We start from the raw sequence: 11,489 nt of genomic DNA on the forward strand, positions 1-11,489 counted from the left end.
TCCATTTTTACTGCTGGGGGGTTCGGCCTTTTTAGGTCTAACTATGTACGGGATTCCTAGAACTTTAATAGAGTTTGCTGCATGATCGTCGATCGTGACAGAGTTAGGGATATTTAATTCTATAAGATCCTTTCTAGAATATTGTAAGATCGTCATGTCGCCTCACCAATTCAGCAGTTCTAGGATTTTCTTCAATCTTTACAGTGGATTGGAGATTTCCGAAGTGTCAGGGGTCCTGGCGTCTGGCGGCGGTCAGGCACGGACGGGCGCAGACGGGCTTGCCTGTGGCGCGCCTTCGGCTGATGTACCCCCCAAAGATTGCATGGCAGGCAGAGCTTGATTGAAAGGAGGACCTGTGCACTTCAAGAAACTGCTTTGAAGTCACCCGTACGTCAAAGGCACTTTTGGGTATAAGTACTGGGTCTCTGATCCCCTAAATTTAGACACTACTCGACTTGTAACTGAAGCTCTGCCAGAAGAACTGCTGTGCAGCTTAAAGGACTAAAGTGGACTGCTGATCTGGAAGGCTTGCTTTTCTGCTTGTTGCCTTGCTGCCTGCTGCTCTCTGACTTTGCTGAAGGAGAGATGGACTCTGCATTCCTACCAACAGCACTCCAAGAGCTTGTTGGCTAGCCTCTTGTGGCTTGAAACTCAGGGATATCAAAGTCTAACCCCTGTTACTGTGCCTGGCTCACTAAGTTTGGTGCACACATCAGAACCAGCGCTTTGCCTCCTGAGATCAATGCATCAGACAGAGTATTGCCACTGCTGCAGCTTGGAGAGATTGACGTATCTCCTTGAATGAGTGGAGAAACCCAGCGCATTGCTTGACACCGCTCGACTTTGGCACCCATCTACAGACCCAACGCATTACTATCAGCTTGTAGAGAAAACCGTTGATTTGCCATCAACGCATTGTCGACTTGCGGGACCTGCATCGACACATCTCTCTGCAGTGACCAGGAAAGGTACTTTGTTCACCAAGGTCTGCATTGGTCCAGCAGGCTTGCAGCCCTCCCTCACAGTCAGCCCGAACTTTGACTTTGCCACAGTCCAGCATGACCTCAAGTAACCCCTAAAGCGATATTTGGTTCTCAGTGCTATTTTTTGCCAATTCATTTGAAATTCAATATTGCAGCTTTTATACATTGGATTTTTGTCATTTTGGTTGCAGACATTCTCCCCCAGTCAAGAGATCTGGGTTAAATCCATCGTTCTTTTGCCCACTACGCCACCCCAGTTTAGACATGGCCATATGCAAATCAGTCTTGACCCTGTGCCTCATGGGAACAGTCCAGCCAGAACTGCCAAGCCATGTCTTCCCTGGACCGGAATCAAGCATCCTAGGACCGGTTTCTGGCTATCAGCCATCATCAGCCAGGATAGCTTGACTCCAGTGGCGTTGTGAGCATGGGTCCCACGTCTGGGAATACCCATCCCACTTAGGGCGAAAAGCGTTACAACAAACAAATGATGGACGGAATGCTGACAATGCAGACATTCTCCCCCAGTCAAGAGATCTGGGTTAAATCCATCGTTCTTTTGCCCACTACGCCACCCCAGTTTAGACATGGCCATATGCAAATCAGTCTTGACCCTGTGCCTCATGGGAACAGTCCAGCCCGAACTGCCAAGCCATGTCTTCCATGGACCGGAATCAAGCATCCTAGGACCGGTTTCTGGCTATCAGCCGTCATCAGCCAGGATAGCTTGACTCCAGTGGCGTAGTGAGCATGGGTCCCACGTCTGGGAATACCCATCCCACTTAGGGCGAAAAGCGTTACAACAAACAAATGATGGACGGAATGCTGACAATGCAGACATTCTCCCCCAGTCAAGAGATCTGGGTTAAATCCATCGTTCTTTTGCCCACTACGCCACCCCAGTTTAGACATGGCCATATGCAAATCAGTCTTGACCCTGTGCCTCATGGGAACAGTCCAGCCCGAACTGCCAAGCCATGTCTTCCCTGGACCGGAATCAAGCATCCTAGGACCGGTTTCTGGCTATCAGCCGTCATCATCCAGGATAGCTTGACTCCAGTGGCGTAGTGAGCATGGGTCCCACGTCTGGGAATACCCATCCCACTTAGGGCGAAAAGCGTTACAACAAACAAGAGCCATGGATTTAACCCAGATCTCTTGACTGGGTAGAATGTCTGCATTGTCAGCATTCCGTCCATCATTTCTTTGTTGTAACGCTTTTCGCCCTAAGTGGGATGGGTATTCCCAGACGTGGGACCCGTGCTCACTACGCCACTGGAGTCAAGCTATCCTGGCTGATGACGGCTGATAGCCAGAAACCGGTCCTAGGATGCTTGATTCCGGTCCAGGGAAGACATGGCTTGGCAGTTCGAGCTGGACTGTTCCCATGAGGCACAGGGTCAAGACTGATTTGCATATGGCCATGTCTAAACTGGGGTGGTGTAGTGGGCAAAAGAACGATGGATTTAACCCAGATCTCTTGACTGTGGGAGAATGTCTGCATTGTCAGCATTCCGTCCATCATTTGTTTGTTGTAACGCTTTTCGCCCTAAGTGGGATGGGTATTCCCAGACGTGGGACCCGTGCTCACTACGCCACTGGAGTCAAGCTATCCTGGCTGATGACGGCTGATAGCCAAAAACCGGTCCTAGGATGCTTGATTCCGGTCCAGGGAAGACATGGCTTGGCAGTTCGGGCTGGACTGTTCCCATGAGGCACAGGGTCAAGACTGATTTGCATATGGCCATGTCTAAACTGGGGTGGTGTAGTGGGCAAAAGAACGATGGATTTAACCCAGATCTCTTGACTCGGGGAGAATGTCTGCATTGTCAGCATTCCATCCATCATTTGTTTGTTGTAACGCTTTTTGCCCTAAGTGGGATGGGTATTCCCAGACGTGGGACCCGTGCTCACTACGCCACTGGAGTCAAGCTATCCTGGCTGATGACGGCTGATAGCCAGAAACCGGTCCTAGGATGCTTGATTCCGGTCCAGGGAAGACATGGCTTGACAGTGTGGGCTGGACTGTTCCCATGAGGCACAGTATCAAGACTGATTTGCATATGGCCATGTCTAAACTGGGGTGGTGTAGTGGGCAAAAGAACGATGGATTTAACCCAGATCTCTTGACTGGGGGAGAATGTCTGCATTGTCAGCATTCCGTCCATCATTTGTTTGTTGTAACGCTTTTCGCCCTAAGTGGGATGGGTTTTCCCAGACGTGTGACCCGTGCTCACTACGCTACTGGAGTCAAGCTATCCTGGCTGATGACGGCTGATAGCCAGAAACCGGTCCTAGGATGCTTGATTCCGGTCCAGGGAAGACATTGTCGTAAATTGGCTGCGATTAAATTAGCGTTAGCAGAATCCATCTGGTATTTACAGGCTATCCTGTACATTTTGTGGAATCCATTTTGTATTTCTGGCAGCCATTTTGTCTTCCCTTGTGCTCTGTTTAAAGGACTGGCTATACTTAGACTCTGCTACCCTGCACATGCGCAGGAATATCTAACTGTCCATGCATCTGTTTTTAGTCTGTAACTATCAGGTTGTTTCTACCAGAGTCAGCAACTGCTAGCTCCTCCTATACTATTTACGGTGCATTTCTGTATGACCATCTATGTATGTAACTCTTCTCATGTATGCTTGCATCGTCCTTTTCCTGAGCCCCTGTGTGGGTATAAAAGACCCATGGTTCTTCTACTCTGGGTGCTACCTTCATTCAGCACCACAGGGTGCTGGGTGAATGTGGTTCCACCTCCTGAGGTTTAATAAACTATGTATTTTCTATTTCAGATTCTGTGCCAACTTCTTTCTAATAGTCTGAGGACTCTGTGCAGAGAAGGGCGAACCCCTTGCACTGGTAGGCCTAGCTGAGGCCTATTTTTCTCAATTGGCGCCTCAACTTGGGGCTCATCGGTGACTCGGATGCCCAAAGGATTGGTCGCGACGAAGGATTGGAATCTCGCTCTGGACGTGATCACTGCCCGATAAGACCAGAGTCTTGGCATCCACGGCGACTTTTCCTTTCTTTCTGATCTGACCATCCAGGTGGCACCGGTCCTCGACTGAGATCTCTTCTGTTGATTCACCGTGCAGTGACCATTTGGTCGATTTTAGAACTTGGCAGGATGAATCTGAACACCAAGTGATTGGTAAGTGTCTGCGGCGCTTGCTGTTGGTTTTGATGCCTGTGATTGGTAAGGTAGTTTAGTAACGCTTACTGTGGCTTTGAGTATGGTATATTTTGTGTTGGCCAACTTGGTTTGTTTTGACATATGTGACTTGCAATTCACATAGGCAGGTAATGAGGAGAATTTTCTCTAACTGAATTGATTTGAACGGCACATCGTACTAAAGGTACCTTAAGTGCTACTTTGATTATAATATTGCATATTCTGCACTATTTTTTGGCATATCTGTCTTTAGCACACTTCAAAAGATGTGTTGCCTTTGGAATGGTACCAAAATGAAACTTGATGAAGCACAACTGGCCCCCCCCTCGGAGGGGACGCCTAATAGGGATATGTATATTAAGTATGGTCTTTCTTCTATAATGTACAGCGCATTATGGAATAAAAATACTTGTAAGTGGTGACTAGTACCCCGAGGAACTAAATATGTACATAAAAGGATCCTGGTCTGTGCACTTAGTAACATTCATAAGTGATGAGATGCAGAGCGTTTTTTTTTGGTGTTCTGCCAGCCAAATCTGGTGAATATGACTTGCAACTAGTATTTACAAATGGTTTGGTTTAAGTACAGTCTGTGGGCTGTCTTTTGTTTCTGTCTTAAGTGTTGATCTGTGGGTTAAATGTGTGTTTACATGTTATGGTGTGGTAAATTGTGTTTTGGATGTTGCTAGCACTGGAAAAAGCGTGTGATTGAATGACTGTGAATATGTGAAAGAATTCTGAGAAGTGAAATTGTTAAGGAGTAAATTTAATTTGGTCTCATCACCATCAATAAGTCGCAAAAGGAAATTGAGAGGGGTGTAGCAAGAGAAAGAGCAACCCCTGTGATTTGATGACACCCTTAATGTACAAAAGTATTAATGAAGAGTAATTAGGGACCCGTTAAAAGTTTAGCTTGGAAAAATTGTGGGTATTTCGAATTTGCAAATTGTTCCTATGCAGCTTTGTGTTCTTGGTGGTTCAGTGAGCCAATGTGCTGGGTCCACAGGGTTGTAGGTTCTAATTTAAGCTGAACCTGCTAATCTGAGAATTGAACCTAAATTTATGACCCTTGAAAAGAAATTGTATATTAAAATAAATGTTTCCATAGGGCAAATTATTGCAGTTTAGATAACATTAGGAAGGCTTTTTGTCTTTGACAGCTTCAGGGCTGTGCAAGGCAGATTTTGACCTTGCAGCTTGTAAGGTGGGGGCTAAAAATAGAGGAGTGAACCAGGAGGTGAAATCACTGCTTAGAAAGCTTCACTGACATGAAAATGTGTAATGCTTGCAGCAGGACAGCCTTGGAGAAAGGTGGGGGCTAGGAGCACTCGCTGTGGCCCGGTTCTGCGCTGAGGTTTAGCTTCTCTGATGAGACAGGGCAGCTGAGGAACGAAACCCAAGGAGCCTTCCTCTGCCCTATTTTGTGCAAAGACCAGTTAGACTTTCCATAGAAAACTGTTTTTATTTTATTTTTTTAAAACTGTTGCATTAATCCTACACAAAAAGTAAAATGATGCTCTTGCTTGAAATTTTAAGGGCTATATGCCTATATAAAAACGATTTTCCAATTGAGAATTAATTTTCTCAGTGGAAATTGTGGCGCAAAATTAACATGGATTATCGGATAAGAGTTTTACCTTTAGAAAGTTAAAATTAAGATGACCTGTGTAAAGAGAAAAACGAAATTGTGTGTTTTACAATAGACTAAATTCAGATACAAAATGTCACAGCATTTATCTTTTGTATAGGGTATTCAAAGGCATTCACATTATACAGCACGACAGATTTGTGTTGGCTTGAAGGGTTGACTTGCAAGGCGTGTGAATTTCGACACCTTTACGTGCTAAACAGCTGTGTCAACAAGACCATTTCTATTTCGGACTCCGGCTACAGAGAATAGTTGAAGTCAAAAACACGGAGTAAAATTCTGCATTTCAGACTGCTGTTTCCAAAGTTAGAAATGTAGTTTCATTATTTTTGCAGATTGACAGTAGGGATTTCTTCTCTTAATGCCCTTTTTTTAAAATAAGGATAAGAGTGGTTTTTGATGTTCAATAATAATGGCTGTCCTTCATTTAAAAGTGGCGCAGACTTAAGATGTTTCAAGATAAGCTTCTGTGCTTAGGGCTAAGAATTAATGTGTTTCAATATAATAGGCAAGGGATGCAGCTCGCTTTTCATATGTAGACTCATCAAAATGATTAGATTTATTAACAAAAAATATATTTTGATTATATAAAAAAAAAAATGTTATTTCAAATAGGTGCAAAAACAAATTCGTTTTTTACTATTTATAATGCCTAATAATGATACTGTGACCTCCTAGCATCCAAATTGCATTTAAGCCGTGCTATACAGCAATAGGGGGTCAATTACATGTGAAAATGTCACTTTACCCAGGCGTACAAAACTCATTTTTATAAGGGTATACATTATACATTTTTGATGCCACATCTCTGGGATATGTAGAGGACATTCTGGGGATGACTATTATGCAAAAACATTGTAGGATGTTAATTTTTAAGTGCCCTGAAAATCAAAGTCGAAATTGGGTAAAAATTCACTATTTAAGTGAGTTTTCTCCAGTCAGATCAGTTTTTAAACTGCCTTACGCCCCAGTAAATGCACATATGTAAGCATAGACCATCTATACTGCTAGACAAACGCTTGGCACACTGCTTATACATATCAATGTACAAAAATTGGCAGAAGTTATTAAGCTTACCTCTGAAATTGCTGGTAGACACACAGAGTGGGTTTTGCTGCTCTGTCTTCGGTCTTTAGGGTCACTTTGACTTGGAAGCACCACATGAAAACCTTGCATGCATGCTGGGGAACAGCTGCATAGGTTATAGGTCAAAGTCCTACATTTAGAAGCCTGTAGGGCTCAGCACAACGTTGCTTTGACATTTCGACATTTGAAAGACGAAATGGCAGGGGAAGAAAGAGGTTTTTGCTTACCCTTTTTTTTTTTTGGTAAAAGCAAGTTTTTGTGTGCACTCAATGCACATAGTATATGTGACCTCTCTTTAAAGGACAATGGCTCTGCCATATATATATAGTATAAATGTTTTTAGGGTTGAATTCAGGAAGCAATGGGATTCAGTTTGACTTCATGCGGTCTCATGTTGCACTAGTACATTTGCTAAAGGAATATGTTCTTTGGCTAGCTGAAATGTGCTATTTCGCTCCTCAGAGTTTGTTTATGCCCAGTTGTAACAAATTGGGGTTGATAGTGTTGACAGAATGAAACCTGGTACAGGTTTCTTACCGTCAAAACTGGGGAGTGGAGGCTAGCTCCTCTACAAATTAAGGGTAGGCAAATTTATGTGTTCTCTCTCTTTTTCTTACTTTTTTTTGAGCCTGTCTAAACTGTCTGTGAAATAACCATGAGACATTAAATTGGCTATTCAGTAATACTGTTTTAAACATTATTAGCATTAATAAAACGAATAAATATATTTTGCTATGTTACTACCCATCCTCTCTGATGGAATTATGAGAGGATGAGTAGTCTAGGTTGCTGTTTCCTTATTTGATCTTTAAGGGGAACTAGCTGTGGGTAGTTTTTGTTTGAAAATTCTCAGGTGACAACACCACTATTGTTTGTTATTCTCATGCTACATACAGTTTTGCAAGGGCATTGCTAGTTTTATTAGCTAGTCTGTGTAAATAAACTGACAGTCCTTACTAGAACTAATGTTGCATAGTTTGGATTGTGAAAATGTAGAATGCAGGGAAGAGGTCTATGTGATCCTTAGCAAACATTTTTGAGGAAAATATTGTTTTACAGGAGCCTGTTAGTCACAAGATGTTCCGCTGGAGAACATGTACCCCTTATGTTGAAGTTTTTAGTTCTGTATGTAATAGGAATCCCTGTTAAATTAGCAGTGTTAGATTTTCCTGTTGCTCCTATAACATGAGAGCATGGTCCTGAGTATACAATATAGGTGCTTTAATTAAGAAAAATCATTTTAGAAGTGTCTGCAGTCCTGTACAAATAATGCAATGTTTAGGAGTAAAACGTGTATAACATTTCCTTTTTCTTGAGGGTCTTTAGAAATGAACACAGACTTCCTTGACTGCTTGGCATTGGGTGACGTATTACTCTTGTCAGTTCACTAAAGAGTTTTTATACTTGCTAATAGGTCCAGACTGTTGTTTTATTTACTCTCACATATATGAAAGTGGTTCCAGGGTGCCTTGTTAATATATGGGGCGTCCCTGGACTAGGAAGTATTCTGAGACTATCCTCTCTGTTGATAGATTATTTTTGTGCCTTGTCTAAAGACCTTTTGTTCTGTCCACCAATAGATATTTGCTGCTTTACAACCATTGCCAGAGGGGCGCGTACATCAGATCCAGCTTGAGGAGTCAGCACCAGTCCAGCTTGAAGTCAAAGTGAAGGTAACCTGCACAGGCACTGCTGGCAACCAGGACCTCAGTGAAGGTAGAAGGCCGGAAGCATTGTGATGAGCGTACCCCTGCTACTATCTTGGGCGAAAGACGGGGTCACAAATCAGAAAGGAGAAATCGTGGATCAAGCTTTTGATGCCCAGCTGAGAGTCACAGACCGACCAGGAAGGGAAGAAGGTTTTTGCTTGAGGTAACCCCCTTTGAAACAAGGGTTGCTTCAGAGATCCTAGCATCAGGCCTCTGAATCCTGGTCCCAAAGTGGCTGTAAAGGAGATACCTGGGCACACTGAATGCAATCCATGGCCCCAACGAAAGAGCAGTGTGCCAGCAGAGCAATACAGGAGTTAGGGAAGGACTTGAGTTCAGGGTACAGGTGCTGTGTCTCTGGTGCCTGTTAGATTGAAATGAAGAAAACTGGTGCACTGCCTGAGACACTGGACAGGATCGCTGAGCGCATTTGCCCTGGTGGGTGATTGCCCTATCCTGAAAGAAGAAACTTTTTCCTTGAAACTAGGCCATGATTCCTGAGTTGCGAGTTGTGCAGCTCCACCGTGGGAACAACAAGAGCCTGCCTGTGAGGCTCAAACGGACACAGGGAGAAGACTCCCCTCTGGTTGGTTGTACAGCGGCTTTAATTTCCCAAGGACTTCTTTTTCTTTTTGTTGAAAATGTACCCCATTGATCGTCCCATTTTTGAGGAGGAGCAACCCTTTGCAGCTCTTCGTCCTAATTCTCATGGTCCTCCTGGTCCCCTGGATCCAGGATCATTTTTGTAAATAATATGTCTGACTGCTTTAATGTTTGTATTGGGTATAATGATAGATACTCTAGCCCTCATAAAGGAAACACTGGAAAAGTCTAGCGAAAATGTTTTTATTAGATATGTACTGTTGGATACTTTGATATTGAAATTGATGGTAACTGAAATGCATGGGAACCTTGAAAATGTTTTTACTGGATGGTTCTAGGATTTGCTAAGGACTAGAAAGCTAATAATTCTGTTTCTGATAATAGTAATTACTCTCTCCTGCTATCTGTATGACCCAATTCTCTGTTCCCTTTGTACTTCTGTTTATACCTCATACATACCCGCTTAACAATATTTAGAATGAGAAATGCCCACCTAGCAATGAATTAGGAAATTTATGAAAAGAAAAAAAAAATGTTATTAAAAATTAATATGCATATTTTTCATTTTTCCTACTGGATTATGGGAGATGTCTTCAGCTAACGCTAAAAGGGTCGTCTGTCGTAAATTGGCTGCGATTAAATTAGCGTTAGCAGAATCCATCTGGTATTTACAGGCTATCCTGTACATTTTGTGGAATCCATTTTGTATTTCTGGCAGCCATTTTGTCTTCCCTTGTGCTCTGTTTAAAGGACTGGCTATACTTAGACTCTGCTACCCTGCACATGCGCAGGAATATCTAACTGTCCATGCATCTGTTTTTAGTCTGTAACTATCAGGTTGTTTCTACCAGAGTCAGCAACTGCTAGCTCCTCCTATACTATTTACGGTGCATTTCTGTATGACCATCTATGTATGTAACTCTTCTCATGTATGCTTGCATCGTCCTTTTCCTGAGCCCCTGTGTGGGTATAAAAGACCCATGGTTCTTCTACTCTGGGTGCTACCTTCATTCAGCACCACAGGGTGCTGGGTGAATGTGGTTCCACCTCCTGAGGTTTAATAAACTATGTATTTTCTATTTCAGATTCTGTGCCAACTTCTTTCTAATAGTCTGAGGACTCTGTGCAGAGAAGGGCGAACCCCTTGCACTGGTAGGCCTAGCTGAGGCCTATTTTCTACAACATGGCTTGGCAGTTCGGGCTGGACTGTTCCCATGAGGCACAGGGTCAAGACTGATTTGCATATGGCCATGTCTAAACTGGGGTGGTGTAGTGGGCAAAAGAACGATGGATTTAACCCAGATCTCTTGACTGGGGGAGAATGTCTGCATTGTCAGCATTCCGTCCATCATTTGTTTGTTGTAACGCTTTTCGCCCTAAGTGGGATGGGTATTCCCAGACGTGGGACCCGTGCTCACTACGCCACTGGAGTCAAGCTATCCTGGCTGATGACGGCTGATAGCCAGAAACCGGTCCTAAGATGCTTGATTCCAGTCCAGGGAAGACATGGCTTGGCAGTTCGGGCTGGACTGTTCCCATGAGGCACAGGGTCAAGACTGATTTGCATATGGCCATGTCTAAACTGGGGTGGTGTAGTGGGCAAAAGAACGATGGATTTAACCCAGATCTCTTGACTGGGGGAGAATGTCTGCATTGTCAGCATTCCGTCCATCATTTGTTTGGTGTAACGCTTTTCGCCCTAAGTGGGATGGGTATTCCCAGACGTGGGACCCGTGCTCACTACGCCACTGGAGTCAAGCTATCCTGGCTGATAACGGCTGATAGCCAGAAACCGGTCCTAGGATGCTTGATTCCGGTCCAGGGAAGACATGGCTAGGCAGTTCGGGCTGGACTGTTCCCATGAGGCACAGGGTCAAGACTGATTTGCATATGGCCATGTCTAAACTGGGGTGGTGTAGTGGGCAAAAGAACGATGGATTTAACCCAGATCTCTTGACTGGGGGAGAATGTCTGCATTGTCAGCATTCCGTCCATCATTTGTTTGTTGTAAAGTTACCAGAGGGTGAGCACAAGCTATCTTTTAGGGTGTACTTAACTTACCCTAACCGGAGTTGTAGTTCCTGTCTGGCTTGGGTGCATATCTCAGCCAACCAGGAATCCCAGTTATAACACTGGCCCATAAACTTGACCCTGTAGTGGCCCACAGCAGATAGGAAGCAAGACTGGTCATCGACCATGTTCTGCAGCCAACCGCTGCTCACAGCCAAAGATCCTGCGGAATGGGGGGTTGATCAGCCACACAAGGTTGGGCCCATAGACCTCTT

The 11,489-nt window shown here is 44.1% G+C and overlaps 1 long non-coding RNA gene across 1 annotated transcript; it reads left to right on the forward strand.

Annotated features, from left to right (window-relative positions):
• The first annotated feature begins 3,321 nt into the window (after positions 1-3,321).
• LOC146862652 (uncharacterized) lies at positions 3,322-10,288 on the forward strand. The gene is made up of 2 exons (XR_014978163.1): positions 3,322-5,362; positions 5,470-10,288. It is a non-coding gene; the product is annotated as an uncharacterized LOC146862652 (long non-coding RNA).
• The last annotated feature ends 1,201 nt before the right edge of the window (positions 10,289-11,489 follow it).

The sequence above is a fragment of the Triturus cristatus genome, chromosome 2_2 (assembly GCF_964204655.1).
Source record: "Triturus cristatus chromosome 2_2, aTriCri1.1, whole genome shotgun sequence".
Lineage (NCBI taxonomy): Eukaryota > Metazoa > Chordata > Amphibia > Caudata > Salamandridae > Triturus > Triturus cristatus.